We start from the raw sequence: 18,689 nt of genomic DNA on the forward strand, positions 1-18,689 counted from the left end.
CCTTTCTGTTGATACAGTAGTTTGGAAACACTCTTTTTGTAGAATCTGCAAGTGGATATTTGGATAACTTTGAAGATTTCGTTGGAAACGGGAATATCTTCATATAAAATCTAGACAGAAGCATTCTCACAAACTTCTTTGTGATGTGTTTTCTCTACTTACAGAGTTCAACCTTTCTTTTGATACAGCAGTTTGGAAACACTCTTTTTGTAGAATCGGCAAGTGGATATTTGGATAACTGTGAAGATTTCGTTGGAAACGGGAATATCTTCCTATAAAATCTAGACAGAAGCATTCTCAAAAGCTTCTTTGTGATGAATGTCCTCAACTAACGGAGCTCAACCATTCTTTTGATACAGCAGTTTGGAAACACTCTTTTGGTAGAATCTGCAAGTGGATATTTGGATAACTGTGAAAATTTCGTTGGAAACGGGAATATCTTCATATAAAATCTAGACGGAAGCATTCTCAGAAACTTCTTTGACATGAGTTTCCTCAACTAAAGGAGTTCAACCTTTCTTTTCATGCAGCAGTTTGGAAACCCTCTTTTAGAAGAATCTGCAAGTGGATATTTGGATAACAGTGAAGATTTCATTGGAAACGGGAATATCTTCATATAAAATCTAAACAGAAGCATTCTCAGAAACTTCATTGTGATGTGTGTCCTCCTCTAACAGAGTTCAAACTTTCTTTTGACACTGTAGTTTGGAAACACTCTTTTTTTAGAATCTGCAAGTGGATATTTCGATAACTGTGAAGATTTCTTTGGAAATGGGAATATCTTCATATAAAATCTAGACAGAAGCATTCTCAGAAACATCTTTTTGATGTGTGTCTTCAACTAACCGAGTTCTACCTTTGTTTTGATAGAGCAGTTTGGAAACACTCTTTTTGTGGAATCTGTAAGTGGATATTTGGATACCTCTAACAATTTCATTGGAAACGGGAATATCTTCATATAAAATCTAGACAGAAGCATTCTCAAAAGCTTGTTTGTGATGAGTGTCCTCAACTAACGGAGCTCAACCATTCTTTTGATACAGCAGTTTGGAAACACTCTTTTGGTAGAATCTGTAAGTGGATATTTGTATAGCTCTAACGATTTCGTTGGAAACGGGAATATCTTCATCTAAAATCTACACAGAAGCACTGTCAGAAACTGCTTTGTGATATCTGCATTCAAGTCACAGAGCTGAACATTCCCTTTCGTAGCCCAGGTTTGAAGCACTCTTTCTGTAGTATCTGGAAGTGGACATTTTGAGCGAATTCAGGCCTACGGTGAAAACAGAAATATCTTCCCATAAAAAAGAGACAGAAAGATTCTCAGAAACTTAATCGGGATGTGTGTACTCAGTTACCAGAGTTGAACCTCTCTGTTGATACAGTAGTTTGGAAACACTCTTTTTGTAGAATCTGCAAGTGGATATTTGGATAACTTTGAAGATTTCGTTGGAAACGGGAATATCTTCATATAAAATCTAGACAGAAGCATTCTCACAAACTTCTTTGTGATGTGTTTTCTCTACTTACAGAGTTCAACCTTTCTTTTGATACAGCAGTTTGGAAACACTCTTTTTGTAGAATCGGCAAGTGGATATTTGGATAACTGTGAAGATTTCGTTGGAAACGGGAATATCTTCCTATAAAATCTAGACAGAAGCATTCTCAAAAGCTTCTTTGTGATGAGTGTCCTCAACTAACGGAGCTCAACCATTCTTTTGATACAGCAGTTTGGAAACACTCTTTTGGTAGAATCTGCAAGTGGATATTTGGATAACTGTGAAAATTTCGTTGGAAACGGGAATATCTTCATATAAAATCTAGACGGAAGCATTCTCAGAAACTTCTTTGACATGAGTTTCCTCAACTAAAGGAGTTCAACCTTTCTTTTCATGCAGCAGTTTGGAAACCCTCTTTTAGAAGAATCTGCAAGTGGATATTTGGATAACAGTGAAGATTTCGTTGGAAACGGGAATATCTTCATATAAAATTTAAACAGAAGCATTCTCAGAAACTTCATTGTGATGTGTGTCCTCCACTATCAGAGTTCAAACTTTCTTTTGACACTGTAGTTTGGAAACACTCTTTTTGTAGAATCTGCAAGTGGATATTTGGATAACTGTGAAGATTTCGTTGGAAATGGGAATATCTTCAAATAAAATCTAGACAGAAGCATTCTCAGAAACATCTTTTTGATGTGTGTCTTCAACTAACCGAGTTCCACCTTTCTTTTGATAGAGCAGTTTGGAAACACTCTTTTTGTAGAATCTGTAAGTGGATATTTGGATACCTCTAACAATTTCATTGGAAACGGGAATATCTTCATATAAAATCTAGACAGAAGCATTCTCCGAAACTTCTTTGTGATGTGTGTCCTCAACTAACAGAGTTCAACCTTTCTTTTGATACAGAAGTTTGAAAACCCCCTTTTGGTAGAATCTGCAAGTGGATATTTGGATAACTGTGAAGATTTCGATGGAAACGGGAATATCTTCATATAAAATCTAGACAGAAGCGTTCTCAGAAGCTTCTTTGTGATGAGTGTCCTCAACTAACAGAGTTCAACCATTCTTTTGATACAGCAGTTTGGATACTCTCTTTTTGTAGAATCTGTAAGTGGATATTTGGATACCTCTAAAGATTTCGTTGGAAACGGGAATATCTTCATATAAAATCTAGACAAAAGCATTCTCAGAAACTTCCTTGTGGTGTGCGTCCTCAACTAGCAGAGTTCAACCTTTCTTTAAATAGAGCAGTTTGGAAACTCTCTTTTTGTAGAATCTGTAAGTGGATATTTGGATAGCTCTAACGATTTCGTTGGAAACGGGAATATCTTCATCTAAAATCTACACAGAAGCACTGTCAGAAACTGCTTTGTGATATCTGCATTCAAGTCACAGAGCTGAACATTCCCTTTCATAGCCCAGGTTTGAAACACTCTTTCTGTACTATCTGGAAGTGGACATTTTGAGTGAATTCAGGCCTACGGTGAAAACAGAAATATCTTCCCATAAAAAAGAGACAGAAAGATTCTCAGAAACTTAATTGGGATGTGTGTACTCAGTTACCAGAGTTGAACCTTTCTGTTGATACAGTAGTTTGGAAACACACTTTTTGTAGAATCTGCAAGTGGATATTTGGATAACTTTGAAGATTTCGTTGGAAACGGGAATATCTTCACATAAAATCTAGACAGAAGCATTCTTAGAAACTTCTTTGTGATGTGTTTTCTCTACTTACAGAGTTCAACCTTTCTTTTGATACAGCAGTTTGTAAACACTCTTTTTGTAGAATCGGCAAGTGGATATTTGGGTAACTGAAGAGTTCGTTGGAAACGGGAATATCTTCATATAAAATCTAGACAGAAGCATTCTCAAAAGCTTGTTTGTGATGTGTTTTCTCTACTTACAGAGTTCAACCTTTCTTTTGATACAGCAGTTTGTAAACACTCTTTTTCTAGAATCGGCAAGTGGATATTTGGGTAACTGTGAAGAGTTCGTTGGAAACGGGAATATCTTCATATAAAATCTAGACAGAAGCATTCTCAAAAGCTTGTTTGTGATGAGTGTCCTCAACTAACGGAGCTCAACCATTCTTTTGATACAGCAGTTTGGAACCATACTTTTGGTAGAATCTGCAAGTGGATATTTGGATAACTGTGAGAATTTCGTTGGAAACGGGAATAACTTCATATAAAATCTAGACGGAAGCATTCTCAGAAACTTCTTTGACATGAGTTTCCTCAACTAAAGGAGTTCAACCTTTCTTTTCATACAGCAGTTTGGAAACCCTCTTTTAGAAGAATCTGCAAGTGGATATTTGGATAACAGTGAAGATTTCGTTGGAAACGGGAATATCTTCATATAAAATCTAAACAGAAGCATTCTCAGAAACTTCATTGTGATGTGTGTCCTCCACTAACAGAGTTCAAACTTTCTTTTGACACTGTAGTTTGGAAACACTCTTCTTGTAGAATCTGCAAGTGGATATTTGGATAACTGTGAAGATTTCGTTGGAAATGGGAATATCTTCAAATAAAATCTAGACAGAAGCATTCTCAGAAACATCTTTTCGATGTGTGTCTTCAACTAACCGAGTTCCACCTTTCTTTTGACAGAGCAGTTTGGAAACACACTTTTTGTAGAATCTGTAAGTGGATATTTGGATACAACTAACAATTTCATTGGAAACGCGAATATCTTCATATAAAATCTAGACAGAAGCATTCTCCGAAACTTCTTTGTGATGTGTGTCCTCAACTAACAGAGTTCAACCTTTCTTTTGATACAGAAGTTTCAAAACCCCCTTTTGGTAGAATCTGCAAGTGGATATTTGGATAACTGTGAAGATTTCGTTGGAAACGGGAATATCTTCATATAAAATCTAGACAGAAGCATTCTCAGAAGCTTCTTTGTGATGAGTGTCCTCAACTAACAGAGTTCAACCATTCTTTTGATACAGCAGTTTGGATACTCTCTTTTTGTAGAATCTGTAAGTGGATATTTGGATACCTCTAAAGATTTCGTTGGAAACGGGAATATCTTCATATAAAATCTAGACAAAAGCATTCTCAGGAACTTCTTTGTGGTGTGCGTCCTCAACTAACAGAGTTCAACCTTTCTTTAAATAGAGCAGTTTGGAAACTCTCTTTTTGTAGAATCTGTAAGTGGATATTTGGATAGCTCTAAGGATTTCGTTGGAAACGGGAATATCTTCATCTGAAATCTACACAAAAGCACTGTCAGAAACTGCTTTGTGATATTTGCATTCAAGTCACAGAGCTGAACATTCCCTTTCATAGCCCAGGTTTGAAACACACTTTCTGTAGTATCTGGAAGTGGACATTTTGAGCGAATTCAGGCCTATTTTGAAAACAGAAATATCTTCCCATAAAAAAGAGACAGAAAGATTCTCAGAAACTTAATCGGGATGTGTGTACTCAGTTACCAGAGTTGAACCTTTCTGTTGATACAGTAGTTTGGAAACACTCTTTTTGTAGAATCTGCAAGTGGATATTTGGATAACTTTGAAGATTTCGTTGGAAACGGGAATATCTTCATATAAAATCTAGACAGAAGCATTCTCAGAAACTTCTTTGTGACGTGTTTTCTCTACTTACAGAGTTCAACCTTTCTTTTGATACAGCAGTTTGGATACACTCTTTTTGTAGAATCGGCAAGTGGATATTTGGATAACTGTGAAGAGTTCGTTGGAAACGGGAATATCTTCATATAAAATCTAGACAGAAGCATTCTCAAAAGCTTGTTTGTGATGAGTGTCCTCAACTAACGGAGCTCAACCATTCTTTTGATACAGCAGTTTGGAAACACTCTTTTGGTAGAATCTGCAAGTGGATATTTGGATAACTGTGAAAATTTCGTTGGAAACGGGAATACCTTCATATAAAATCTAGACGGAAGCATTCTCAGAATCTTCTTTGACATGAGTTTCCTCAACTAAAGGAGTTCAACCTTTCTTTTCATACAGCAGTTTGGAAACCCTCTTTTAGAAGAATCTGCAAGTGGATATTTGGATAACAGTGAAGATTTCCTTGGAAACGGGAATATCTTCATATAAAATCTAAACAGAAGCATTCTCAGAAACTTCATTGTGATGTGTGTCCTCCACTAACAGAGTTCAAACTTTCTTTTGACACTGTAGTTTGGAAACACTCTTTTTGTAGAATCTGCAAGTGGATATTTGGATAACTGTGAAGATTTCGTTGGAAATGGGAATATCTTCAAATAAAATCTAGACAGAAGCATTCTCAGAAACATCTTTTTGATGTGTGTCTTCAACTAACCGAGTTCCACCTTTCTTTTGATAGAGCAGTTTGGAAACACTCTTTTTGTAGAATCTGTAAGTGGATATTTGGATACCTCTAACAATTTCATTGGAAACGGGAATATCTTCATATAAAATCTAGACAGAAGCATTCTCCGAAACTTCTTTGTGATGTGTGTCCTCAACTAACAGGGTTCAACCTTTCTTTTGATACAGAAGTTTGAAAACCCCCTTTTGGTAGAATCTGCAAGTGGATATTTGGATAACTGTGAAGATTTCGTTGGAAACGGGAATATCTTCATATAAAATCTAGACAGAAGCATTCTCAGAAGCTTCTTTGTGATGAGTGTCCTCAACTAACAGAGTTCAACCATTCTTTTGATACAGCAGTTTGGATACTCTCTTTTTGTAGAATCTGTAAGTGGATATTTGGATACCTCTAAAGATTTCGTTGGAAACGGGAATATCTTCATATAAAATCTAGACAAAAGCATTCTCAGAAACTTCTTTGTGGTGTGCGTCCTCAACTAACAGATTTCAACCTTTCTTTAAATAGAGCAGTTTGGAAACTCTCTTTTTGTAGAATCTGTAAGTGGATATTTGGAGAGCTCTAAGGATTTCGTTGGAAACGGGAATATCTTCATCTAAAATCTACACAGAAGCACTGTCAGAAACTGCTTTGTGATATCTGCATTCAAGTCACAGAGCTGAACATTCCCTTTCATAGCCCAGGTTTGAAACACTCTTTCTGTAGTATCTGGAAGTGGACATTTTGAGCGAATTCAGGCCTACGGAGAAAACAGAAATATCTTCCCATAGAAAAGAGACAGAAAGATTCTCAGAAACTTAATCGGGATGTGTGTACTCAGTTACCAGAGTTGAACCTTTCTGTTGATACACTAGTTGGGAAACACTCTTTTTGTAGAATCTGCAAGTGGATATTTGGATAACTTTGAAGATTTCGTTGGAAATGGGAATATCTTCATATAAAATCTAGACAGAAGCATTCTCAGAAACTTCTTTGTGATGTGTTTTCTCTACTTACAGAGTTCAACCTTTCTTTTGATACAGCAGTTTGGAAACACTCTTTTTGTAGAATCGGCAAGTGGATATTTGGATAACTGTGAAGAGTTCGTTGGAAACGGGAATATCTTCATATAAAATCTAGACAGAAGCATTCTCAAAAGCTTGTTTGTGATGAGTGTCCTCAACTAACGGAGCTCAACCATTCTTTTGATACAGCAGTTTGGAAACACTCTTTTGGTAGAATCTGCAAGTGGATATTTGGATAACTGTGAAAATTTCATTGGAAACGGGAATATCTTCATATAAAATCTAGACGGAAGCATTCTCAGAAACTTCTTTGACATGAGTTTCCTCAACTAAAGGAGTTCAAACTTTCTTTTCATACAGCAGTTTGGAAACCCTCTTTTAGAAGAATCTGCAAGTGGATATTTGGATAACAGTGAAGATTTCGTTGGAAACGGGAATATCTTCATATAAAATCTAAACAGAAGCATTCTCAGAAACTTCATTGTGATGTGTGTCCTCCACTAACAGAGTTCAAACTTTCTTTTGACACTGTAGTTTGGAAACACTCTTTTTGTAGAATCTGCAAGTGGATATTTCGATAACTGTGAAGACTTCGTTAGAAATGGGAATATCTTCAAATAAAATCTAGACAGAAGCATTCTCAGAAACATCTTTTCGATGTGTGTCTTCAACTAACCGAGTTCCACCTTTCTTTTGGCAGAGCAGTTTGCAAACACACTTTTTGTAGAATCTGTAAGTGGATATTTTGATACCTCTATCAATTTCATTGGAAACGGGAATATCTTCATATAAAATCTAGACAGAAGCATTCTCCGAAACTTCTTTGTGATGTGTGTCCTCAACTAACAGAGTTCAAACTTTCTTTTGATACAGAAGTTTGAAAACCCCCTTCTGGTAGAATCTGAAAGTGGATATTTGGATAACTGTGAAGATTTCGTTGGAAAAGGGAATATCTTCATATAAAATCTAGACAGAAGCATTCTCAGAAGCTTCTTTGTGATGAGTGTCCTCAACTAACAGAGTTCAACCATTCTTTTGATACAGCAGTTTGGATACTCTCTTTTTGTAGAATCTGTAAGTGGATATTTGGATACCTCTAAAGATTTCGTTGGAAACGGGAATATCTTCATATAAAATCTAGACAAAAGCATTCTCAGAAACTTCTTTGTGGTGTGGGTCCTCAACCAACAGAGTTCAACCTTTCTTTAAATAGAGCAGTTTGGAAACTCTCTTTTTGTAGAATCTGTATGTGGATATTTGGATAGCTCTAAGGATTTCGTTGGAAACGGGAATATGTTCATCTAAAATCTACACAGAAGCACTGTCAGAAACTGCTTTGTGATATCTACATTCAAGTCACAGAGCTGAACATTCCCTTTCATAGCCCAGGTTTGAAACACTCTTTCTGTAGTATCTGGAAGTGGACATTTTGAGCGAATTCAGGCCTACGGTGAAAACAGAAATATCTTCCCATAAAAAAGAGACAGAAAGATTCTCAGAAACTTAATCGGGATGTGTGTACTCAGTTACCAGGGTTGAACCTTTCTGTTGATATAGTAGTTTGGAAACACTCTTTTTGTAGAATCTGCAAGTGGATATTTGGATAACTTTGAAGATTTCGTTGGAAACGGGAATATCTTCATATAAAATCTAGACAGAAGCATTCTCAGAAACTTCTTTGTGATGTGTTTTCTCTACTTACAGAGTTCAACCTTTCTTTTGATACAGCAGTTTGGAAACACTCTTTTTGTAGAATCGGCAAGTGGATATTTGGATAACTGTGAAGAGTTCGTTGGAAACGGGAATATCTTCCTATAAAATCTAGACAGAAGCATTCTCAAAAGCTTCTTTGTGATGAGTGTCCTCAACTAACGGAGCTCAACCATTCTTTTGATACAGCAGTTTGGAAACACTCTTTTGGTAGAATCTGCAAGTGGATATTTGGATAACTGTGAAAATTTCGTTGGAAACGGGAATATCTTCATATAAAATCTAGACGGAAGCATTCTCAGAAACTTCTTTGACATGAGTTTCCTCAACTAAAGGAGTTCAACCTTTCTTTTCATACAGCAGTTTGGAAACCCTCTTTTAGAAGAATCTGCAAGTGGATATTTGGATAACAGTGAAGATTTCGTTGGAAACGGGAATATCTTCATATAAAATCTAAACAGAAGCATTCTCAGAAACTTCATTGTGATGTGTGTCCTCCACTAACAGAGTTCAAACTTTCTTTTGACACTGTAGTTTGGAAACACTCTTTTTGTAGAATCTGCAAGTGGATATTTCGATAACTGTGAAGATTTCGTTGGAAATGGGAATATCTTCAAATAAAATCTAGACAGAAGCATTCTCAGAAACATCTTTTTGATGTGTGTCTTCAACTAACCGAGTTCCACCTTTCTTTTGATAGAGCAGTTTGGAAACACTCTTTTTGTAGAATCTGTAAGTGGATATTTGGATACCTCTAACAATTTCATTGGAAACGGGAATATCTTCATATAAAATCTAGACAGAAGCATTCTTCGAAACTTCTTTGTGATGTGTGTCCTCAACTAACAGAGTTCAACCTTTCTTTTGATACAGAAGTTTGAAAACCCCCTTTTGGTAGAATCTGCAAGTGGATATTTGGATAACTGTGAAGATTTCGTTGGAAACGGGAATATCTTCATATAAAACCTAGACAGAAGCATTCTCAGCAGCTTGTGATGAGTGTCCTCAACTAACAGAGTTCAACCATTCTTTTGATACAGCAGTTTGGATACTCTCTTTTTGTAGAATCTGTAAGTGGATATTTGGATACCTCTAAGGATTTCGTGGGAAACGGGAATATCTTCATATAAAATCTAGACAAAAGCATTCTCAGAAACTTCTTTGTGGTGTGCGTCCTCAACTAACAGAGTTCAACCTTTCTTTAAATAGAGCAGTTTGGAAACTCTCTTTTTGTAGAATCTGTAAGTGGATATTTGGATAGCTCTAACGATTTCGTTGGAAACGGGAATATCTTCATCTAAAATCTACACAGAAGCACTGTCAGAAACTGCTTTGTGATATCTGCATTCAAGTCACAGAGCTGAACATTCCCTTTCATAGCCCAGGTTTGAAACACTCTTTCTGTAGTATCTGGAAGTGGACATTTGGAGAGAATTCAGGCCTACGGTGAAAACAGAAATATCTTCCCATAAAAAAGAGACAGAAAGATTCTCAGAAACTTAATCGGGTTGTGTGTACTCAGTTACCAGAGTTGAACCTTTCTGTTGATACACTAGTTGGGAAACACTCTTTTTGTAGAATCTGCAAGTGGATATTTGGATAACTTTGAAGATTTCGTTGGAAACGGGAATATCTTCATATAAAATCTAGACAGAAGCATTCTCAGAAACTTCTTTGTGATGTGTTTTCTCTACTTACAGAGTTCAACCTTTCTTTTGATACAGCAGTTTGGAAACACTCTTTTTGTAGAATCGGCAAATGGATATTAGGATAACTGTGAAGAGTTCGTTGGAAACGGGAATATCTTCATATAATATCTAGACAGAAGCATTCTCAAAATCTTGTTTGTGATGAGTGTCCTCAACTAACGGAGCTCAACCATTCTTTTGATACAGCAGTTTGGAAACACTCTTTTGGTAGAATCTGCAAGTGGATATTTGGATAACTGTGAAAATTTCGTTGGAAACGGGAATATCTTCCTATAAAATCTAGACGGAAGCATTCTCAGAAACTTCTTTGACACGAGTTTCCTCAACTAAAGGAGTTCCACCTTTCTTTTCATACAGCAGTTTGGAAAACCTCTTTTAGAAGAATCTGCAAGTGGATATTTGGATAACAGTGAAGATTTCATTGGAAACGGGAATATCTTCATATAAAATCTAAACAGAAGCATTCTCAGAAACTTCATTGTGATGTGTGTCCTCCACTAACAGAGTTCGAACTTTCTTTTGACATTGTAGTTTGGAAACACTCCTTTTGTAGAATCTGCAAGTGGATATTTGGATAACTGTGAAGATTTCGTTGGAAATGGGAATATCTTCAAATAAAATCTAGACAGAAGCATTCTCAGAAACATCTTTTTGATGTGTGTCTTCAACTAACCGAGTTCCACCTTTCTTTTGATAGAGCAGTTTGGAAACACTCTTTTTGTAGTATCTGTAAGTGGATATTTGGATACCTCTAACAATTTCATTGGAAACGGGAATAACTTCATATAAAATCTAGACAGAAGCATTCTTCGAAACCTCTTTGTGATGTGTGTCCTCAACTAACAGAGTTCAACCTTTCTTTTGATACAGAAGTTTGAAAACCCCCTTTTGGTAGAATCTGCAAGTGGATATTTGGATAACTGTGAAGATTTCGTTGGAAACGGGAATATCTTCATATAAAATCTAGACAGAAGCATTCTCAGAAGCTTCTTTGTGATGAGTGTCCTCAACTAACAGAGTTCAACCATTCTTTTGATACAGCAGTTTGGATACTCTCTTTTTGTAGAATCTGTAAGTGGATATTTGGATACCTCTAAAGATTTCGTTGGAAACGGGAATATCTTCATATAAAATCTAGACAAAAGCATTCTCAGAAACTTCCTTGTGGTGTGCGTCCTCAACTAGCAGAGTTCAACCTTTCTTTAAATAGAGCAGTTTGGAAACTCTCTTTTTGTAGAATCTGTAAGTAGATATTTGGATAGCTCTAGCGATTTCGTTGGAAACGGGAATATCTTCATCTAAAATCTACACAGAAGCACTGTCAGAAACTGCTTTGTGATATCTGCATTCAAGTCACAGAGCTGAACATTCCCTTTCATAGCCCAGGTTTGAAACACTCTTTCTGTAGTATCTGGAAGTGGACATTTTGAGCGAATTCAGGCCTACGGTGAAAACAGAAATATCTTCCCATAAAAAAGAGACAGAAAGATTCTCAGAAACTTAATCTGGATGTGTGTACTCAGTTACCGGAGTTGAACCTTTCTGTTGATACAGTAGTTTGGAAACACTCTTTTTGTAGAATCTGCAAGTGGATATTTGGATAACTTTGAAGATTTCATTGGAAACGGGAATATCTTCATATAAAATCTAGACAGAAGCATTCTCAGAAACTTCTTTGTGATGTGTTTTCTCTACTTACAGAGTTCAAACTTTCTTTTGATACAGCAGTTTGGAAACACTCCTTTTGTAGAATCGGCAAGTGGATATTTGGATAACTGTGAAGAGTTCGTTGGAAACGGGAATATCTTCATATAAAATCTAGACAGAAGCATTCTCAAAAGCTTGTTTGTGATGAGTGTCCTCAACTAACGGAGCTCAACCATTCTTTTGATACAGCAGTTTGGAAACACTCTTTTGGTAGAATCTGCAAGTGGATATTTGGATAACTGTGAAAATTTCGTTGGAAACGGGAATATCTTCATATAAAATCTAGACGGAAGCATTCTCAGAAACTTCTTTGACATGAGTTTCCTCAACTAAAGGAGTTCAACCTTTCTTTTCATACAGCAGTTTGGATACCCTCTTTTAGAAGAATCTGCAAGTGGATATTTGGATAACAGTGAAGATTTCGTTGGAAACGGGAATATCTTCATATAAAATCTAAACAGAAGCATTCTCAGAAACTTCATTGTGATGTGTGTCCTCCACTAACAGAGTTCAAACTTTCTTTTGACACTGTAGTTTGGAAACACTCTTTTTGTAGAATCTGCAAGTGGATATTTGGATAACTGTGAAGATTTCGTTGGAAATGGGAATATCTTCAAATAAAATCTAGACAGAAGCATTCTCAGAAACATCTTTTTGATGTGTGTCTTCAACTAACTGAGTTCCACCTTTCTTTTGATAGAGCAGTTTGGAAACACTCTTTTTGTAGAATCTGTAAGTGGATATTTGGATACCTCTAACAATTTCATTGGAAACGGGAATATCTTCATATAAAATCTAGACAGAAGCATTCTTCGAAACTTCTTTGTGATGTGTGTCCTCAACTAACAGAGTTCAACCTTTCTTTTGATACAGAAGTTTGAAAACCCCCTTTTGGTAGAATCTGCATGTGGATATTTGGATAACTGAAGATTTCGTTGGAAAGGGGAATATCTTCATATAATATCTAGACAGAACCATTCTCAGAAGCTTGTGATGAGTGTCCTCAACTAACAGAGTTCAACCATTCTTTTGATACAGCAGTTTGGATACTCTCTTTTTGTAGAATCTGTAAGTGGATATTTGGATACCTCTAAAGATTTCGTTGGAAACGGGAATATCTTCATATAAAATCTAGACAAAAGCATTCTCAGAAACTTCCTTGTGGTGTGCGTCCTCAACTAGCGGAGTTCAACCTTTCTTTAAATGGAGCAGTTTGGAAACTCTCTTTTTGTAGAATCTGTAAGTGGATATTTGGATAGCTCTAGCGACTTCGTTGGAAACGGGAAAATCTTCATCTAAAATCTACACAGAAGCACTGTCAGAAACTGCTTTGTGATATCTGCATTCAAGTCACAGAGCTGAACATTCCCTTTCATAGCCCAGGTTTGAAACACTCTTTCTGTAGTATCTGGAAGTGGACATTTTGAGCGAATTCAGGCCTACGGTGAAAACAGAAATATCTTCCCATAAAAAAGAGACAGAAAGATTCTCAGAAACTTAATCGGGATGTGTGTACTCAGTTACCAGAGTTGAACCTTTCTGTTGATACAGTAGTTTGGAAACACACTTTTTGTAGAATCTGCAAGTGGATATTTGGATAACTTTGAAGATTTCGTTGGAAACGGGAATATCTTCATATAAAATCTAGACAGAAGCACTCTCAGAAACTTCTTCGTGATGTGTTTTCTCTACTTACAGACTTCAACCTTTCTTTTGATACAGCAGTTTGGAAACACTCTTTTTGTAGAATCGGCAAGTGGATATTTGGGTAACTGTGAAGAGTTCGTTAGAAACGGGCATATCTTCATATAAAATCTAGACAGAAGCATTCTCAAAGCTTGTTTGTGATGAGTGTCCTCAACTAACGGAGCTCAACCATTCTTTTGATACAGCAGTTTGGAAACATTCTTTCGGTAGAATCTGGAAGTGGATATTGGGATAACGGTGAGAATTTCGTTGGAAACGGGAATATCTTCATATAAAATCTAGACGGAAGCATTCTCAGAAACTTATTTGACATGAGTTTCCTCAACTAAAGGAGTTCAACCTTTCTTTTCATACAGCAGTTTGGAAACCCTCTTTTAGAAGAATCTGCTAGTTGAGATTTGGATAACAGTGAAGATTTCGTTGGAAACGGGAATATCTTCATATAAAATCTAAACAGAAGCATTCTCAGAAACTTCATTGTGATGTGTGTCCTCCACTAACAGAGTTCAAACTTTCTTTTGACACTGTAGTTTGGAAACACTCTTTTTGTAGAATCTGCAAGTGGATATTTGGATAACTGTGAAGATTTCGTTGGAAATGGGAATATCTTCAAATAAAATCTAGACAGAAGCATTCTCAGAAACATCTTTTTTAAGTGTGTCTTCAACTAACCGAGTTCCACCTTTCTTTTGATAGAGCAGTTTGGAAACACTCTTTTTGTAGTATCTGTAAGTGGATATTTGGATACCTCTAACAATTTCATTGGAAACCGGAATAACTTCATATAAAATCTAGACAGAAGCATTCTTCGAAACTTCTTTGTGATGTGTGTCCTCAACTAACAGAGTTCAACCTTTCTTTTGATACAGAAGTTTGAAAACCCCCTTTTGGTAGAATCTGCAAGTGGATATTTGGATAACTGTGAAGATTTCGTTGGAAACGGGAATATCTTCATATAAAATCTAGACAGAAGCATTCTCAGAAGCTTCTTTGTGATGAGTGTCCTCAACTAACAGAGTTCAACCATTCTTTTGATACAGCAGTTTGGATACTCTCTTTTTGTAGAATCTGTAAGTGGATATTTGGATACCTCTAAAGATTTCGTTGGAAACGGGAATATCTTCATATAAAATCTAGACAAAAGCATTCTCAGAAACTTCCTTGTGGTGTGCGTCCTCAACTAGCAGAGTTCAACCTTTCTTTAAATAGAGCAGTTTGGAAACTCTCTTTTTGTAGAATCTGTAAGTGAATATTTGGATAGCTCTAACGATTTCGATGGAAACGGGAATATCTTCATCTAAAATCTACACAGAAGCACTGTCAGAAACTGCTTTGTGATATCTGCATTCAAGTCACAGAGCTGAACATTCCCTTTCATAGCCCAGGTTTGGAACACTCTTTCTCTAGTATCTGGAAGTGGACATTTTGAGCGAATTCAGGCCTACGGAGAAAACAGAAATATCTTCCCATAAAAAAGAGACAGAAAGATTCTCAGAAACTTAATCGGGATGTGTGTACTCAGTTACCAGAGGTGAACCTTTCTGTTGATACAGTAGTTGGGAAACACTCTTTTTGTAGAATCTGCAAGTGGATATTTGGATAACTTTGAAGATTTCGTTGGAAACGGGAATATCTTCATATAAAATCTAGACCGAAGCATTCTCAGAAACTTCTTTGTGATGTGTTTTCTCTACTTACAGAGTTCAACCTTTCTTTTGATACAGCAGTTTGTAAACACTCTTTTTGTAAGAATCGGCAAGTGGATATTTGGGTAACTGTGAAGAGTTCGTTGGAAACGGGAATATCTTCATATAAAATCTAGACAGAAGCATTCTCAAAAGCTTGTTTGTGATGAGTGTCCTCAACTAACGGAGCTCAACCATTCTTTTGATACAGCAGTTTGGAAACATTCTTTTGGTAGAATCTGCAAGTGGATATTGGGATAACTGTGAGAATTTCGTTGGAAACGGGAATATCTTCATATAAAATCTAGACGGAAGCATTCTCAGAAACTTCTTTGACATGAGTTTCCTCAACCAAAGGAGTTCAACCTTTCTTTTCATACAGCAGTTTGGAAACCCTCTTTTAGAAGAATCTGCAAGTTGATATTTGGATAACAGTGAAGATTTCGTTGGAAACGGGAATATCTTCATATAAAATCTAAACAGAAACATTCTCAGAAACTTCATTGTGATGTGTGTCCTCCACTATCAGAGTTCAAACTTTCTTTTGACACTGTAGTTTGGAAACACTCTTTTTGTAGAATCTGCAAGTGGATATTTGGATAACTGTGAAGATTTCGTTGGAAATGGGAATATCTTCAAATAAAATCTAGACAGAAGCATTCTCAGAAACATCTTTTTGATGTGTGTCTTCAACTAACCGAGTTCCACCTTTCTTTTGATAGAGCAGTTTGGAAACACCCTTTTTGTAGAATCTGTAAGTGGATATTTGGATACCTCTAACAATTTCATTGGAAACGGGAATATCTTCATATAAAATCTAGACAGAAGCATTCTTCGAAACTTCTTTGTGATGTGTGTCCTCAACTAACAGAGTTCAACCTTTCTTTTGATACAGAAGTTTGAAAACCCCCTTTTGGTAGAATCGGCAAGTGTATATTTGGAAAACTGTGAAGATTTCGTTGGAAACGGGAATATCTTCATATAAAATCTAGACAGAAGCGTTCTCAGAAGCTTGTGATGAGTGTCCTCAACTAACAGAGTTCAACCATTCTTTTGATACAGCAGTTTGGATACTCTCTTTTTGTAGAATCTGTAAGTGGATATTTGGATACCTCTAAAGATTTCGTTGGAAACGGGAATATCTTCATATAAAATCTAGACAAAAGCATTCTCAGAAACTTCTTTGTGGTGTGCGTCCTCAAGTAACAGATTTCAACCTTTCTTTAAATAGAGCAGTTTGGAAACTCTCTTTTTGTAGAATCTGTAAGTGGATATTTGGATAGCTCTAACGATTTCGTTGGAAACGGGAATATCTTCATCTAAAATCTACACAGAAGCACTGTCAGAAACTGCTTTGTGATATCTGCATTCAAGTCACAGAGCTGAACATTCCCTTTCATAGCCCAGGTTTGAAACACCCTTTCTGTAGTATCTGGAAGTGGACATTTTGAGCGAATTCAGGCCTACGGTGAAAACAGAAATATCTTCCCATAAAAAAGAGACAGAAAGATTCTCAGAAACTTAATCGGGATGTGTGTACTCAGTTACCAGAGTTGAACCTTTCTGTTGATACAGTAGTTTGGAAACACTCTTTTTGTAGAATCTGCAAGTGGATATTTGGATAACTTTGAAGATTTCATTGGAAACAGGAATATCTTCATATAAAATCTAGACAGAAGCATTCTCAGAAACTTCTTTGTGATGTGTTTTCTCTACTTACAGAGTTCAAACTTTCTTTTGATACAGCAGTTTGGAAACACTCCTTTTGTAGAATCGGCAAGTGGATATTTGGATAACTGTGAAGAGTTCGTTGGAAACGGGAATATCTTCATATAAAATCTAGACAGAAGCATTCTCAAAAGCTTGTTTGTGATGAGTGTCCTCAACTAACGGAGCTCAACCATTCTGTTGATACAGCAGTTTGGAAACACTCTTTTGGTAGAATCTGCAAGTGGATATTTGGATAACTGTGACAATTTCGTTGGAAACGGGAATATCTTTATATAAAATCTAGACGGAAGTATTCTCAGAAACTTCTTTGACATGAGTTTCCTCAACTAAAGGAGTTCCACCTTTCTTATCATACAGCAGTTTGGAAACCCTCTTTTAGAAGAATCTGCAAGTGGATATTTGGATAACAGTGAAGATTTCGTTGGAAACGGGAATATCTTCATATAAAATCTAAACAGAAGCATTCTCAGAAACTTCATTGTGATGTGTGTCCTCCACTAACAGAGTTCAAACTTTCTTTTGACACTGTAGTTTGGAAACACTCTTTTTGTAGAATCTGCAAGTGGATATTTGGATAACTGTGAAGATTTCGTTGGAAATGGGAATATCTTCAAATAAAATCTAGACAGAAGCATTCTCAGAAACATCTTTTTGATGTGTGTCTTCAACTAACCGAGTTCCACCTTTCTTTTGATAGAGCAGTTTGGAAACACTCTTTTTGTAGTATCTGTAAGTGGATATTTGGATACCTCTAACAATTTCATTGGAAACGGGAATAACTTCATATAAAATCTAGACAGAAGCATTCTTCGAAACTTCTTTGTGATGTGTGTCCTCAAATAACAGAGTTCAACCTTTCTTTTGATACAGAAGTTTGAAAACCCCCTTTTGGTAGAATCTGCATGTGGATATTTGGATAACTGTGAAGATTTCGTTGGAAACGGGAATACCTTCATATAAAATCTAGACAGAAGCATTCTCAGAAGCTTCTTTGTGATGAGTGTCCTCAACTAACAGAGTTCAACCATTCTTTTGATACAGCAGTTTGGATACTCTCTTTTTGTAGAATCTGTAAGTGGATATTTGGATACCTCTAAAGATTTCGTTGGAAACGGGAATATCTTCATATAAAATCTAGACAAAAGCATTCTCAGAAACTTCCTTGTGGAGTGCGTCCTCAACTAGCAGAGTTCAACCTTTCTTTAAATAGAGCAGTTTGGAAACTCTCTTTTTGTAGAATCTGTAAGTGGATATTTGGATAGCTCTAACGATTTCGTTGGAAACGGGAATATCTTCATCTAAAATCTACACAGAAGCACTGTCAGAAACTGCTTTGTGATATCTGCATTCAAGTCACAGAGCTGAACATTCCCTTTCATAGCCCAGGTTTGAAACACTCTTTCTGTAGTATCTGGAAGTGGACATTTCGAGCGAATTCAGGCCTACGGTGAAAACAGAAATATCTTCCCATAAAAAAGAGACAGAAAGATTCTCAGAAACTTAATCGGGATGTGTGTACTCAGTTACCAGAGTTGAACCTTTCTGTTGATACAGTAGTTTGGAAACACACTTTTTGTAGAATCTGCAAGTGGATATTTGGATA

This window comes from Gorilla gorilla, chromosome 15, assembly GCF_029281585.2.
Source record: "Gorilla gorilla gorilla isolate KB3781 chromosome 15, NHGRI_mGorGor1-v2.1_pri, whole genome shotgun sequence".
Lineage (NCBI taxonomy): Eukaryota > Metazoa > Chordata > Mammalia > Primates > Hominidae > Gorilla > Gorilla gorilla.